Source organism: Acinonyx jubatus, chromosome B4, assembly GCF_027475565.1.
Source record: "Acinonyx jubatus isolate Ajub_Pintada_27869175 chromosome B4, VMU_Ajub_asm_v1.0, whole genome shotgun sequence".
Taxonomy (NCBI): domain Eukaryota; kingdom Metazoa; phylum Chordata; class Mammalia; order Carnivora; family Felidae; genus Acinonyx; species Acinonyx jubatus.
Genome location: NC_069387.1, coordinates 125501303 through 125516557, shown reverse-complemented (window position 1 = coordinate 125516557; position 15255 = coordinate 125501303). Strand labels below are relative to the sequence as shown.

At 41.4% G+C, this 15255-nt stretch overlaps 1 long non-coding RNA gene across 1 annotated transcript in view; it reads right to left on the bottom strand.

Moving 5' to 3' along the window:
• Nucleotides 1-4547: 4547 nt before the first annotated feature.
• Nucleotides 4548-15255, bottom strand: part of LOC113602752 (uncharacterized) — a 52576-nt gene continuing 41868 nt past the window's right edge. The window contains exon 3 of the long non-coding RNA XR_008300483.1: nucleotides 4548-7431. This is a non-coding gene — a long non-coding RNA (uncharacterized LOC113602752). The remainder of the gene's footprint in view (nucleotides 7432-15255) is intronic.

The following is a 15255-nucleotide window of genomic DNA, read 5'->3' as shown; positions in this document are numbered from 1 at the left end:
ACTTGAACTAATCATAGCTGAGAACTTCCCTGGTCTGGGGAAGGAAACAGGCATTGAAATCCAAGAGGCACAGAGAACTCCCTCCAGAAGTAACTTGAATCCATCTTCTGCACAACATATCATAATGAAACTGGCAAAATACAAGGATAAAGAGAATTCTGAAAGCAGCTAGGGATAAACAGGCCCTAACATACAAAGGTAGACACATAAGGGTAGTAGCAGACCTGTCTACTGAAACTTGGCAGGCCAGAAAGGAATGACAAGAAATATTCAATGTGATGAACGAAAAAATATGCAGTCAAGAATCCTTTACCCAGCAAGTCTGTCATTCACAATAGGAGACATAAAGGTTTTCCCAAACACATAAAAACTGAAGGAATTCATCACCACTAAACCAGCCCTACAAGAGATCCTAAGGGGGACTCTGTAAGTGAAATGTTGCAAGGACCACAAAGTACCAGAGACATCACTACAAGCATGAAACCTAGAATCACAGTGACTCTAAACCCGTATCTTTCAATGATAACACTGAATGTAAATGGACTAAATGCTCCAACCAAAAGACACAGGGTATCAGAATGGATAAAAAAACAAGACCCATCTATTTGCTGTCTACAAGAGACTCATTTTAGACCTGAGGACACTTTCAGATTGAAAGTGAGGGGATGGAGAACTATCTATCATGCTACTGGAAGTCAAAAGAAAGCTGGAGTAGCCATACTTATATCAGATAAACTAGACTTTAAATTAAAGTATGTAACAAGAGATGAAGAAGGGCATTATATAATAATTACAGGGTCTATCCATCAAGAAGAGCTAACACTTATAAATGTCTATACAGTGAATACAGGAGCCCCCAAATATATAAAACAATTAATCACAAACATAAGCAACCTTATTGATAAGAATGTGGTAATTGCAGGGGACTTTAATACTCCACTTATAACAATGGATAGATCATCTAGACACAGAACCAATAAAGAAACAAGGGCCCTGAATGATACATTGGATCAGAGGGACTTGACAGATATATTTAGAACTCTGCATTCCAAAGCAACAGAATATACTTTCTTCTCGAGTGCACATGGAACATTCTCCAAGATAGATCACCTACTGGGTCACAAAACAGCCCTTCATAAGTATCAAAGAATTGAGATCGTACCATGCACACTTTCAGACCACAATGCTGTGAAACTTGCAATCAACCACAGGAAAAAGTCTGGAAAACCTCCAAAAGCATGAGGTTAAAGAACACCTTACTAAAGAATGAATGGGTCAACCAGGCAATTAGAGAAGAAATTTAAAAATATACGGAAACAAATGAAAATGAAAATACAACAATATAAATGCTTTGGGATGCAGCAAAGGCAGTCCTGAGAGGAAAATACATTGCAATCCAGGCCTATCTCAAGAAAAAAGAAAAATCCCAAATACAAAATCTAACAGCGCACTTAAGGGAAATAGAAGCAGAACAGCAAAGACACCCCAAACCCAGCAGAAGAAGAGAAATAATAAAGATCAGAGCAGAAATAAACAATATAGAATCTAAAAAGACTGTAGAGCAGATCAATGGAACCAAGAGTTGGTTTTTTGAAAAAATAGACAAAATTGATAAACCTCTAGCCAGACTTCTCATAAAAAAAAAAAAAAAAGAAAGGCAGAGGACCCAAATAGATAATATCATGAATGAAAATGGAATTATTGCAACCAATCCCTCAGAAATACAAGCAATTATCAGGGAATACTATGAAACATTATATGCCAACAAACTGGACAACCTGGAAGAAATGGACAAATTGCTAAGCACCCACACACTTCCAAAACTTGAACAGGAAGAAATAGAAAATTTGAACAGACCCATAACCAGAGAAGAAATTGAATCAGTTATCAAAAATCTCCCAACAAGTAAGAGTCCAGGACCAGATGGCTTCCCTGGGGAATTCTACCAGACATTTAAAGCAGAGAGAATACCTATCCTTCTCAAGCTGTTCCAAAAAATAGAAAGGGAAGGAAAACTTCCAGACTCATTCTATGAAGCCAGCATTACTTTGATTCCCAAACCAGACAGAGACCCAGCAAAAAAAGAGAACTACAGGCCAATATCCCTGATGAATATGGATGCAAAAATTTTCAACAAGATACTAGCAAATCCAATTCAACAGCATATAAAAAGAATTATTCACCATGATCAAGTAGAATTCATTCCTGGGCTGCAGGGCTGGTTCAATGTTCGCAAATCAACCAATGTGATACATCACATTAATAAAAGAAAAGACCCATATGATCCTGTCAATCGATGCAGAAAAAGCATTTGACAAAATTCAGCATCCTTTCTTAAAAAAACCCTCGAGAAAGTCAGGATAGAAGGAACATACTTAAACATCATAAAAGCCATTTATGAAAAGCCCACAGCTAATATCATCCTCAATGGGGGAAAACTGAGAGCTTTCCCCCTGAGATCAGGAACACGACAGGGATGTCCACTCTCACTGCTGTTGTTTAACGTAGTGTTGGAAGTTCTAGCATCACAGACAACAAAAGGAAATCAAAGGCATCAAAATTGGCTATGATGAAGTCAAGCTTTCACTTTTTGCAGATGACATGATACTATACATGGAAAACCCAAGAGACTCCACCAAAAGTCTGCTGGAACTGATACATGAATTCAGCAAAGTCGCAGGATACAAAATTAATGTACAGAAATCAGTTGCATTCTTCTACACTAATAACAAAGCAACAGAAAGACAAATAAAGAAACTGATCCCATTCACAATTGCACCAAGAATCATAAAACACCTAGGAATACACCTAACCAAAGATGTAAAAGATCTGTATGCTGAAAACTATAGAAAGCTTATGAAGGAAATTGAAGAAGATGCAAAGAAATGGAAAAACATTCCGTGCTCATGGATTGGAAGAATAAATATTGTTAAAATGTCGATCCTACCCAAAGCAATCTACACTTTCAATGCAATCCCAATCCAAATTGCACCAGCACTCTTCTCGAAGCTAGAACAAGCAATCCTAACACTTGTATGGAACCACATAAGACCCCAAGGAGCCAAAGTAATATTGAAGAAGACCAAAGCTGGAGGCATCACAATCCCAGACTTTCGCCTCTACTACAAAGCTGTAATCATTAAGACAGCATGGTATTGGCACAAAAACAGACACATATACCAATGGAATAGAATAGAGACTCCAGAAGTGGACCCACAAAAGTATGGCCAACTAGTCTTTGACAAAGCAGGAAAGAATATCCAATGGAAAAAAGACAGTCTCTTTAACAAATGGTGCTGGAAGAGCTGGACAGCAACATGCAGAAGAATGAAACTAGACCACTTTCTTACACCATTCACAAAAATAAACTCAAAATGGATGAAGGACCTGAATGTGAGACAGGAAACCATCAAAGCCCTAGAGGAGAAAGCAGGAAAAAACCTCTCTGACCTCAGCCGCAGCAATTCCTTACTTGACACATCTCCAAAGGCAAGGGAAGTAAAAGCAAAACTGAACTATTGGGACCTCATGAAGATAAAAAGCTTCTGCACTGCAAAGGAAACAATCCACAAAACTAAAAGGCAACCGACGGAATGGGAAAAGATATTTGCAAATGACATATTGGACAAAGGGCTAGTATCCAAAATCTATAAAGAACTCACCAAACTCCACACCCGAAAAACAAATAATCCAGTGAAGAAATGGGCAGAAGACATGAATAGACACTTCTCTAAAGAAGACATCCAGATGGCCAACAGGCACATGAAAAGATGCTCAATGTCACTCCTCATCAGGGAAACACAAATCAAAACCACACTGAGATATCACCTCATGCTGGTCAGGGTGCTAAAATGAACAAATCAGGAGACTATAGATGCTGGAGAGGATGTGGAGAAACGGGAACCCTCTTGCACTGTTGGTGGGAATGCAAACTGGTGCAGCTGCTCTGGAAATCAGTGTGGGGTTCCTCAAAAAATTAAAACTAGATCTACCCTATGACCCAGCAATAGCACTGCTAGGAATTTACCCAAGGGATACAGGAGTGCTGATGCATAGGGGCCCTTGTACCCCAATGTTTATAGCAGTACTCTCAACAATAGCCAAATGATGGAAAGAGCCTAAGTGTCCATCAACTGATGAATGGATAAAGAAGTTGTGGTTTATATACACAATGGAATACTACTTGGCAATGAGAAAGAATGAAATATGGCCTTTGGTAGCAACGTGGATGGAACTGGAGAGTGTTATGCTAAGTGAAATAAGTCATACAGAGAAAGACAGATACCATATGTTTTCACTCTTACGTGCATCCTGAGAAACCTAACAGAAGACTATGGGGGAGGGGAAGAGGGAAAAAAAGCTACAGAGAGGGAAGAAGGCAAACCATAAGAAACTCTTAAAAACTGAGAATAGACTGAGGGTTGATGGGGGGTGGGAGGGAGGGGAAAGTGGGTGATGGGCATTGAGGAGGGCACCTGTTGGGATGAGCACTGGGTGTTGTATGGAAACTAATTTGACAATAAATTTCATATTAAAAAATGTTTTAAAAACTAGAAAGAAAAATTAATGGCTCTGAAATATGAAAGCGGTATAATTTAAATTAATACATGTTTTGATTAGTGTGTCTGAAATGCATTATATCAATTTTTATAGTTTTATAATTTATCATATATAAATTCCATCTAATGTGGGGTGTGGGGGCAATTTAATATGTTTGAGGTAAGGAACCAAAGTCAGAAGGCCTAAAGTTAAAGAAGGCTTAGAACAGTTGCATTAGGATCCCACAGTGGACAAACAACTCCATTTCCTGATAAGCCTTCGCTCATTTGGTTTTTCTTTCCAGAAATGACTGCTCCCCACTTTGCAGTTAGTGCTGATTGACACTGGGCAAGGCCAGTGCCCTCCTCCCCTCCTCAGAAGGCTGACCTCTCTTGGCTTCAACACCCCTCCATCACTCTGCCAATATGGTACAACCTCACAAACACTGAGCCTACCCCTGGGTGTTAGGGGCTCTCTTTCCTCATGCAGAGCTTCTCTATCCCTGAAGATCTCACTGATGGGTGAGGGAAGTAGACAAATCCACACAAAAACACAGCATTAAACCAAACTTCTAATGGATGGCATGTATCCTCTCAGGCTTTCTCAGTCTGAAAATTACATGAACTTTTAGGACCTCTCATTAAAGTTCTAAAATTGAAGTGCCTGGGTGGCTCAGTCAGCTAAGCCTCTGACTTTGGCTCAGGTCATGATCTCACCATTCGTGAGTGCAAGCCCCACTCTCTGTTCCTAGCATGGAGCCTGCTTCGGATCCTCTGTCCCCCTATCTCTCTGCCCCTCCCCAGCTTGCGCATGCTCTCTCTCTCAAAAATAAATAAACATTTAAAAAAAAGTAGGTCTAGAATCCCTCTTAGTTGGACCCATTGTCTTCAGAAGCTGTCTTGATTAGGACATTTCTGTGTAAGGTCCTCTATTGACAGGGGGAAATCAGGGAAGTTTGATAATAGCTACAACAAGCTCCTCCTAATTAATAATCAGGTCTCCAAGGGAACCTATCACACACTAGTACGTGATAAAAGGCTCAGCGCCTTGCTCTGTCTTTGGCCCAATTCAGTTTAGCATTTTTTAAAACATGCCAGACGCACATCATACAGCTTTATCTTTATATAAGCCTTCTTTTTTAGCCGAGCTTTTTTATCTCTGCCTCACATGGAATTTTCCCCTTTGTTGTTTTTTATTATCTAAGCAATGCATATTTATTATGGGAGAATTAGACCAACAGATAAACAATGACTCAAACCACCATTACTTTGGCATTGTGACTGATGATCAAATCTGCCACTACAGCAGAATGCCAAAAGCCTTCTGCCAGATGGTAAACAACTTGGGTAGAAGAGCCATGCCTGCAGCCAAGCACTGTAGGAAGGCATGGATCGGGGAGTCGCCCTGGTTTGGACTTGCACTTGGAGCCCACCTCTCTGTTTTGCTGGCTGTGCAGAAATTCTTAGTTGGACTGGTTGGAACAATAAGGACATCCATTGGCCCACATAGATGGTAGTTTCAGGGTTAGCTTCATCTGGTGGTCTCTGTGATTCTCTTGGCCATGCCCACCCCCTGCTATGGTCATCCTCAGGCTGACGGTGAGAAGGCTACACGACCCCCAGACCTCAGACCCACACACAACGTCAGAGGACGAGATTGTCTCCTGCTGAGGATTTCTCGAAAGAATGGAGACAACATTTGCAGAAGCTGCAGAAAATTTTCCCTCACTCCTTTTTGATCCAAATTACACTCATTTCTAAGCTAATCCTGTGGCCAAGAGAATGCTCTGCACTAATTGGCTTAGGACCGGGTTCTCCCTCTGGAAACTGGGATATGATTTCCATGATTAGCAGAGATGAATCAAGTGCTGCCCCTGCAGATGGTGTGGATTGGATGTTGGGAAGTCAACAGCAATTCTGTGGTCTTGGATAAGTTACTCAACTCCTCTGAACATGGACACTGTCACTTACAGAACTGGAAGAGTCATGCACATTGTATGGTAGAGAGCACCTGAGATAATTCACCATGCTTGGCCCTTACTAGGGGCTTAATAAGTGAATAAATGTTTGATCAATCCATTAATTAATTAACCAGGGTCTTGAAGATGACAATGGCAAAGTAGATTCACATTCCCATTTGAAACTAAAATTTGCAACTTATTCATAGTGTGACCTTGCAAACGTGACTCTCTCACCTGAAGCCTCAGTTTCCTTCTAGGTGAAATGGGTCAATAGTGGGTCAACACCCATTAAACATCATGGTTTGGACAGGCATTGTTCTAAACAGTGTACAGGTAGAATCTCATTTAATCCTTTCTATAACCCCATCATCCTGGCACTTTTATTACCCCATTATAAAAGGAAGAAAACTGCATTATGGAAAGTTGCCTGCCTAAAAGTACACATTTAATTAAGTGTGGAGTCAAGATTTTAACCCAAATGGTTTAGCTTCAAAGCTTGGCTTCATGATAATGAAATTCTATGGCTTCTCAGTAATAATAGTATGTATCTTAGCAGACTTTTGTGGTGGTTAAATGATACAGTGCACATACAGTGCCCAGAAGGCTCTATAAATATCATGAACTATTATTATTTGTCACATGCAGTGATGAAATATACCTCTATGTAAGCCCCAGACTTCCACTCCACTGTCACAATCATCCCTCTAAATTTGATAAGCTTATAGGACTCTGATGATTCTCCTGTCCCTCAAGGAAAATGCCCCGCTCCTTCTTGGATTCTGCCCTCACCACAGTGCACCAGAAGCCTGCTCACCAGGGCCTCCACACTCCACTCCTGGTGTTCCCTGTGGTGGAACGATCAGCTCCCCTCCCCCATGCTGACTGAGGAACTCTGTCTGCTTCTTCAGATGAATCACTCCTTCCCCTAGGTCCTGGAACCAGGGCAAAGAGCTGTCCGTTAGCAGAGACTGTAATTTATTTGTTTCATCTATTTTCATGTCTGTCTCCCTCTTAGTCCTGGAAAGGGACACCATGTGCCAGCCAGCTTCCTTCTTCAGTGCTTGATACAGAGCTGGCACGTGACACAAACTCGTGGATGTTTGTTGAATGAATCGCTAATCACAATTAGGATGAATACCTACTGAGCTCTGACTGTGTATGAGGTACCTCCCTAGGTGCTTCACGAGCTGCATTACAGCTGTGGTTACAGACAAGAAACATGTGATTCAGAGAAGCTCAGGAAAAGGAGGGGAATCTATAGGATGATATAACCTGACTGGTGGTTTTATATGTATACATACACATATACACATATATGGTTATATATATACATACACACACATATATATGGTTATATATATTATATATGGATACATACATGTTTTATTCAATCTTCTGTATGCCTGATATTTTATTCATTGTCCATAAGTATATATCAAATTTTTCTTATTTAATTTTTAAAGCATCAAAACAAAAACTTGAAAGCAAAAACAATCTAATGAGAAAACCACAAAATTAAAAGAAGCCTCGCAATATTTGGAATATTAAAATATGTAATTAAATTTTAATACATGTTTTAAACGTGGTTTAAGATGCAATGTCTTAAATAAATGTTTTAAGATGACTGAAAGGCATATTGGAAGTCCTGGTTGTGGTAAGTGTATTGGATGATGAGCACAGTAGGACTAGAATCTTAACTCCTAGGCATTATGAAGTCTCCTACTCTTGGGCTTAAAAGTTTTCTCAGCTGAGGGGCCCCCATCACTGCATGTGAATGATTTTTCTCTCAATTTTGGAGAATTATCTCTTTGGGATGGAAACCATCCTGAACTATTTTTCCTGTCTGGAGAACACTATATGGATATTAAAATGTTAGATAATCTGAAGAAAATGAATTTTGACCTCTCTGGTCATTTCATACTGACCTGTCTCTCATTAAAACCTTTGGTTGAGGTGGGGAAAATCTAGTAACAGATTAAAGCCCCCTTCCACTTGGACTACCATGGACTGTTCCTCATTCTGAGCACTTTGTATATATCATACAATCAGGGCTTAGCAAAGCTGTGTGCTGCTGACAACCTTCTTGTCCATATCTCTGTGCACACCCTTATCTGCCGGACAGGTAGCTCATCAGGGAGACTTTCTCTTTCATCTCTCATCCCCAGCCGTCTCCCAGATGCCTGGCACAGTGGAGGTGCCCAATCAGTGCATGCTGATTGAGCCTGCTTCACATGAACAACGTCAGCCATTGGCCATGTGGGCGTTCCTTTCTCCACATTTAACATCTCACACCGGTCCAGGAGACCTGACACTTGGGAAGCTGCTCAGATAAACTGAAAGAATTCGAGTCAGAGGGAAACTTGAAAATCATCTGGACTTACATTTTTATCCTGCATCTGACTGAAAGGAGACCCGGAGGGGTGAAGGGTATATTACCTGATTTGACATAGCTCCTCAGCAGTGAAGCTGGGACTAATCCTCATGTCACCTGGCTTCCAGCCCAGGCTCCTCCTCCCTTGTCACCAGGCTTCCCCAGCTCAGATGGATGCCCGCCCCTCCTTTATACTAGCACAGAAAGTTTCCATGCTATGAAGCACCCTGCTATCTCCAGGAAGGGGAGCTTGCTGCCACCCTGTCTTAGGAGAGCTCATTTCTCAGACTTACAGCTCTTGGCATAAACAACCCTGGGCCCACGGGGGACGTTTCTTACAAGGAGCTGCAATGCAGTGATTGTGCCACTCTGAAAGCTCTGACTCACCCCTTCCTCAGCCCCTGGGCTTATTTTAGCCCCACTTTCTGGAGGAGGAAATGAGAACATGATCAAGGATCCTGTGGGAAGAGCCTGGGGCCCTCCAGTTCTTATTGGGAGCCTCCAGCAGCAACTTGGCAGCTCCAGCTTCATTAGAAATCCAACAGCCAGAGGCTCCTATAGAATTAGGGCTGCCAGCCTGGCCAGGTCACAGTGTCCCTGCTTTAAGAAAATCTGCCATCTGGAAATGAGAATTAGGCAAAAGGGATGAATGTGAGGTTGATCGTTGACCTAGCAAAGAGTTTTTTTTCTTTCTTCACTGAACATGGAACAGTAGAATGAGCAAGGCTGCTGGAGTTTCTGCTTCCGGGCTGGGGATTAGCCTTTCTGAGACTGGGAAGGTGGGGGTGCGCAGGGAGGAGCCTTGGGCTGGTCTTGAAAGACAAGTATAGTGAAGGAGGAGAGGGAGGCACAGCAGGCGGAAGGGCACATGGAAAATTCCCAGAGGTATGAAAGTACTTGACCTGTGCAGGGAATCATCCGGACCATCTGCAGCAAAGGGGGAAAGTAGGCAGCATCCAGAGCACCCTTCTCCTTCTCCCCAACATGCTCTTACATGTTTCCTTCAGTCAACCCCTTCACCTGGACGCTTTCTCTGATCTCTCCAACCGCCACATCCTACCATCCATGGCACGGTTGGGTCTCTTCTTAGTGTCCTACATGGCCAAAATCAAGGGGTCAGCCAGGCTGTGTTCCTTTTTGAATGCTCTGGGGCAAGAATTCACTTCCAAACTCATTGGAGTTGTTGGTCCTTGCGGTTATAAGCCTGAGGTTTTCCTCATCAAGGGCTTCTCTGAGCTCCTAGAGGTCACCCACATTCCTCGCCATTTGGCCTCCAACATTGTTTGGTTTACAAGATGGCTGTTGTTTCTTCCTTAGGGCCAGAAGGAGCACATCTCTCTCACTTCTTTCTTAGTGACCAAGCAGAGAAAACTCTCTGCTTTTGTTTGCTTTGCCATATAGTTTATTATTTTTTTTAGTAAAGCACATTATAATTATACACATTGTATAATTGTACACAAATACACATTGTACACTATATAGATTATAATTTGAAAATTAAAAATGATATATATATACATATATATTAATTTTAATCTTTATTCAGTGATTTGTGTCTAAGAAGGTTATACCAATCCCTATTACCATTTGCAATTTTTTTAAATTTTTTTAATATTTATTTATTTTTGGATGGGAGAGATAGAGTGCAGGCAGGGGAGGAACAGAGAGAGAGAGGGAAACACAGAATCTGAAGCAGGCTCCAGGCTCTGAGCTGTCGGCACAGAGCCCGATGCAGGGCTGAACTCATGAACTGCGAGATCATGACCTGAGCCGAAGTCAACCACTTAAGTGATTGAGACACCCAGGCGTCCCTGCAGTGTTTGAGAACATGTGTCTCCCCACATCCACACTAACTACTGAAGACAAGGGTTTTAAATGTTTTGTTTGGAGAAAAGTGACTGTATTATTATTTTATTACATATTTTCATTTTACTGTGAAATTTATCATTTTCACATGTTTCTTGGTTATTTGCACTTATTTAAATTGCCCATTCATCTTTTTTACTCATTTTTCTTTCGGGTTATTTATCTTTTCTTGTCCACTTGCTAGAGCTCATTTTTTAACTGTAGATATTAATCACTGAAGTCTCATTATGTGATCATTTTTTTCAACTTATCTTTGGTTTTGTTGGCATCAAACATATCTACATGTTTTTAATAACTTCTGGGTTTCCAATCTTGGTTAATATCTCCCCTGCATGAGATTATACACGTAGTCTCTTAGATTATACTGTGAAACAATTTTATTATTACTACATTTATGTATGTGATATATCTAGAAGGTTTCTTTTAATGGCTTGAGGGCAGGATCCAATTTTATTTTCTTCCGTTTGGATAGCTAGTTGTTACGACCATGTATTAAATTACCCACACTTTTTGATTTTGTAAAATCACAACTTTAGTCAAATATTGAATGATCATATATGTGAGGATCTGCTTCAGGATTCTAAATTCTGTTCTATGGACTGATAAGTTAGTCCATCAATGTCATATATGTGAAAACCCTCTGCTTTTATTTTTATTTTTAATTTTTAAAAGTTTATTTGAGAGAGAGAAAGAGAGCAAGCTAAATGGGCCAAGGGAGAGAGAGAGAGAGAGAAAGAGAGGGAATCCCAAGCAGGTTCCACGCCCAGTGTAGAGCCTGATGTGGAGTTCAATCCCATGACTCTGGGATCATGACCTGAACCAAAATCAAGAGTCAGCCACTCAACCTACTGAGCCACCCAGGCACCCTGAAAACCCTCTGCTTTTAAAGCACTCACTTGATTATATCAAGCTACCCCTGAGTGATCTCCCTTTCTTGAAATCAGTAAGCATGTAACACTCACCACAAGAGTTTGAATCTAACATATTATAGTCCTGGACATAATGGAGGGTGTGTACCCCAGGAGGTGAGGATCTTTGGGAACACCTCAGAATTCTGTCCCCATACATTCCATGCTCTCTTTTCTATGGAGGAAGGAGTTTTGCCTTCAGGGTCAGTTTCTAAGCTCTCCTCTGTAACCCGAGAACTGGACAGATGTCCACCCAGAAGCAGTGAGAGCTACAGCCACACTTCGTCTCCCAGCAAGATGTGGAGATGGCCAGGAGTGCAGGCTTTCTGGAAGGAAGTGGGCCTGTGGACATCAAGACAGGAGGAGGAGGAAGTCATAGGAAACCACTGATGAGTGAGGGATGGGCAGGTGAGAGAGGCAAGTTTTGGGTCCTCTGTGTGAGGGGGGAACAGCGAGAAGGAGGCAGGAAAGAATCATGGACTTGATTTCAGGTAAAGATTTGGTGGGAGATGAGAATGAGAAAGGGCATTGGGAGGAACAGGGGAAAAAAGATCCTAAGAAGCACTGCTATAAATTACCTCCTCTGAGACACTCTTTAAGAGGAGCCAATTGGGGCACCTGGGTGGCTCAGTCGGTTAAGCGGCCAACTTCGGCTCAGGTCATAATCTTGCGGTCTGTGAGTTCGAGCCCTGCGTCGGGCTCTGTGCTGACAGCTCAGAGCCTGGAGCCTGTTTCAGATTCTGTGTCTCCATCTCTCTGACCCTCCCCCATTCATGCTCCGTCTCTCTCTGTCTCAAAAATAAATAAACGTTAAAAAAAAAATTAAAAAAAAAATAAGAGGAGCCAATAAAAACATGCATTTGTTTTTAATATTGTTAGTACTGGACTGTCTTTCCTTGACTAGGACTCTGTGCAGAGACTGGGCCTGGTGACATATCTTCCAATTGCATATGTAGGTACCTTATCTTACTGGTTAAGCTACAAGCAAGGTTGCCCTACGATGTCAATGAAAATACCAAGCAGCGGAATAAAAGAGAAGCATAGATCTTCATAGAAATGTGCCATCTAACATCATGAGACATCTTTTTCTTATTAAACAAAGGACATAATATCTCATTCCCAAAGACCTATACAAATGCCAGACATCTGCAGTTTTACCTGGGAATCCTTCAAGATAAGGATCACTACTGTATCTCCTAGTCCCTAGCATAAATACATGGGGAAATATGCCTTGCAGAAAAACCTATTTGATTTATAAATATAATCACTAACACTTATAAGACACTTCCAGAGTTTCAGACATTGTAAGATATTATTCTATTTTGATGATAGTCAGAAACTGAGGCACAGAGAGGTTAAGTAACTTGCTTAGGTTCACACAGCTAGTAGATTCTAAAGCCAGGAGTTTAACACAGGCATTCTGATTCTTTAACCCATGCATTTGTCCGTAAGACATGAATTTCTAGTAAGGGACAGTGGGACTAATATGCCTCTACATCTTTTACGTTGGAGGGAGAAATAAGACCCAGGATGGGTGTGTGAGGAATTACTGTAGAAGCTCCCTGGGCACCTCTCTTTCTTATGAGTACTGGAGAACATTCCCTGACTTCTAAGTCCCTGCTGCTAAAGGTGGCTGGTGAACCAACAGCCTCAGCATCACTAGGGAGCTTAATAGAAAGAAATGCACATTCTTAGGTGCCACCTCCAGGCCTAATAAATCAAAATCTGCTTTTTAATAAGATCCCTAGGCAATTTATATGCACATTCAAGTTTGAGTAGCATTTGAGCCACATTACCTAGGCCAGTGCAGTCAGAGCATATTTTCTGCAATGATGGGAAGGTCCTATATCTGCACTCTCCAATGTAATAAGAACTGGCTACATGTGGCTAGTATGAACAAAGAAGTGAATTTTTTTACTGCTTAAAAAAAAATGTTTATTTATTTTGAGAGAGAGAGAGAGAGCAGGGGAGGAGCAGAGAGAGAATCCCAAGCAGGTTCCACACTGTCAAGTGCAGAGCCAGATGTGGAGCTCGATCTCAGGAACCAAGAGATCATGACCTGAGCTAAAATCAAGAGTGGGATGCTTAAAGGACTGAGCCACCCAGGCACCCCATGAATTTTTATTTTTATGTAAGTTTGATACATTTACATTTAAATAGCCACACGTGGCTAGTGGTTACCTTTTTGAGCAGCACAGATTCTAGACTTATTGTTCCCCTAAGTTTATTTCCCTGTGATCTCATAACCCTTTGTGAAGTCTCTTTAAAAGAGCCTTGTGTTGGGGCGCCTGAGTGGCTCATTTGGTTAAGCATCTGACTCTTGGTTTCAGCTCCAGTCATGATCTCATGGTTAGTGAGTTCAAGCCCCACATCAGGCTCCATGCTAACAGCACCAAGCCTGCTTGGGATTCTCTGATTCTCTCTCTCTCTCTCTCAATATGTCCCTTCCCTGCTCATACTTTCTCGCTCTCAAAAACAAATAAATGAACTTAAAAAAATAGTCCTTATGCCAAAGTGGCATATTTGGGGGCAGCATATTTTGATCCCCTACACATGCTTTATATTTTACTTGCTAATTTGTATGGTCTCACTTCAAAAAAGCTTCATGAAGGCAAATACTAAGTGCTAGGGATAGAAAAACAAAACATACATCCCATGGATTTCTTGTACCTAGTTATCTATTAATAGCTATCATATAATTAAGTTTGCCACTATATCCCATGACCATTTGAAGTACTTGACAAACATTACGTCATGTGATAATTTTATAGTGACTCTGAGAGAGCAGTGGTATTATTTTATTTTATTTTATTTTTTTAACGTTTATTTATTTTTGAGACGGAGAGACAGAGCATGAACGGGGGAGGGTCAGAGAGAGGGAGACACAAAATCCGAAACAGGCTCCAGGCTCTGAGCTGTCAGCACAGAGCCCGACGTGGGGCTCAAACTCACGGACCGTGAGATCATGACACGAGCCGAAGTCGGCCGCTTAACCGACTGAGCCACCCAGGCGCCCCAAGAGCAGTGGTATTGTTTTAGATGAAGAAATGGACAATCAGAGTAAGTGCACCCACCTTCCTCTTCTTTGACCTAACCTCTTTAATTCTTTTTTTTTTTTAATTTTTTTAATGTTTATTTATTTCTGAGAGAGAGACAGAGCATGAGTGGGGGAGGGGCAGAGAGACAGGGAGACACAGAATCCGAAGCAGGCTCCAGGCTCTGAGCTGTCAGCACAGAGCCCGACGCAGGGCTCGAACTCACACACCGAGAGATCACAACCTGAGCCGAAGAGGCTCAACCAACTGAGCTACCCAGGTGCCCCACCTCTTTAATTCTTGAGTTAGCTATGCAAAAGATAACAAAATATCTTCCTGTAGGAGGCACTGAAGCTCCTTATGCTAAGATTCAAAGAAAATGAGTTAATTCTCTTGGATAGAGGTGTCTTTAGAGGTCATTAAGATACAGTACTCTGTCCTGACTTATGCTTTTTTTGGGAAAAAGAATCAAGTTAAATTTGATTATCTCTTTTGCTGCCCCCTTCCTCTATATTAGTAGTTTAATCTGCATGATGTTGGATGTGCACCAGGGGCTGTTTACAGCAACTGGTGAAG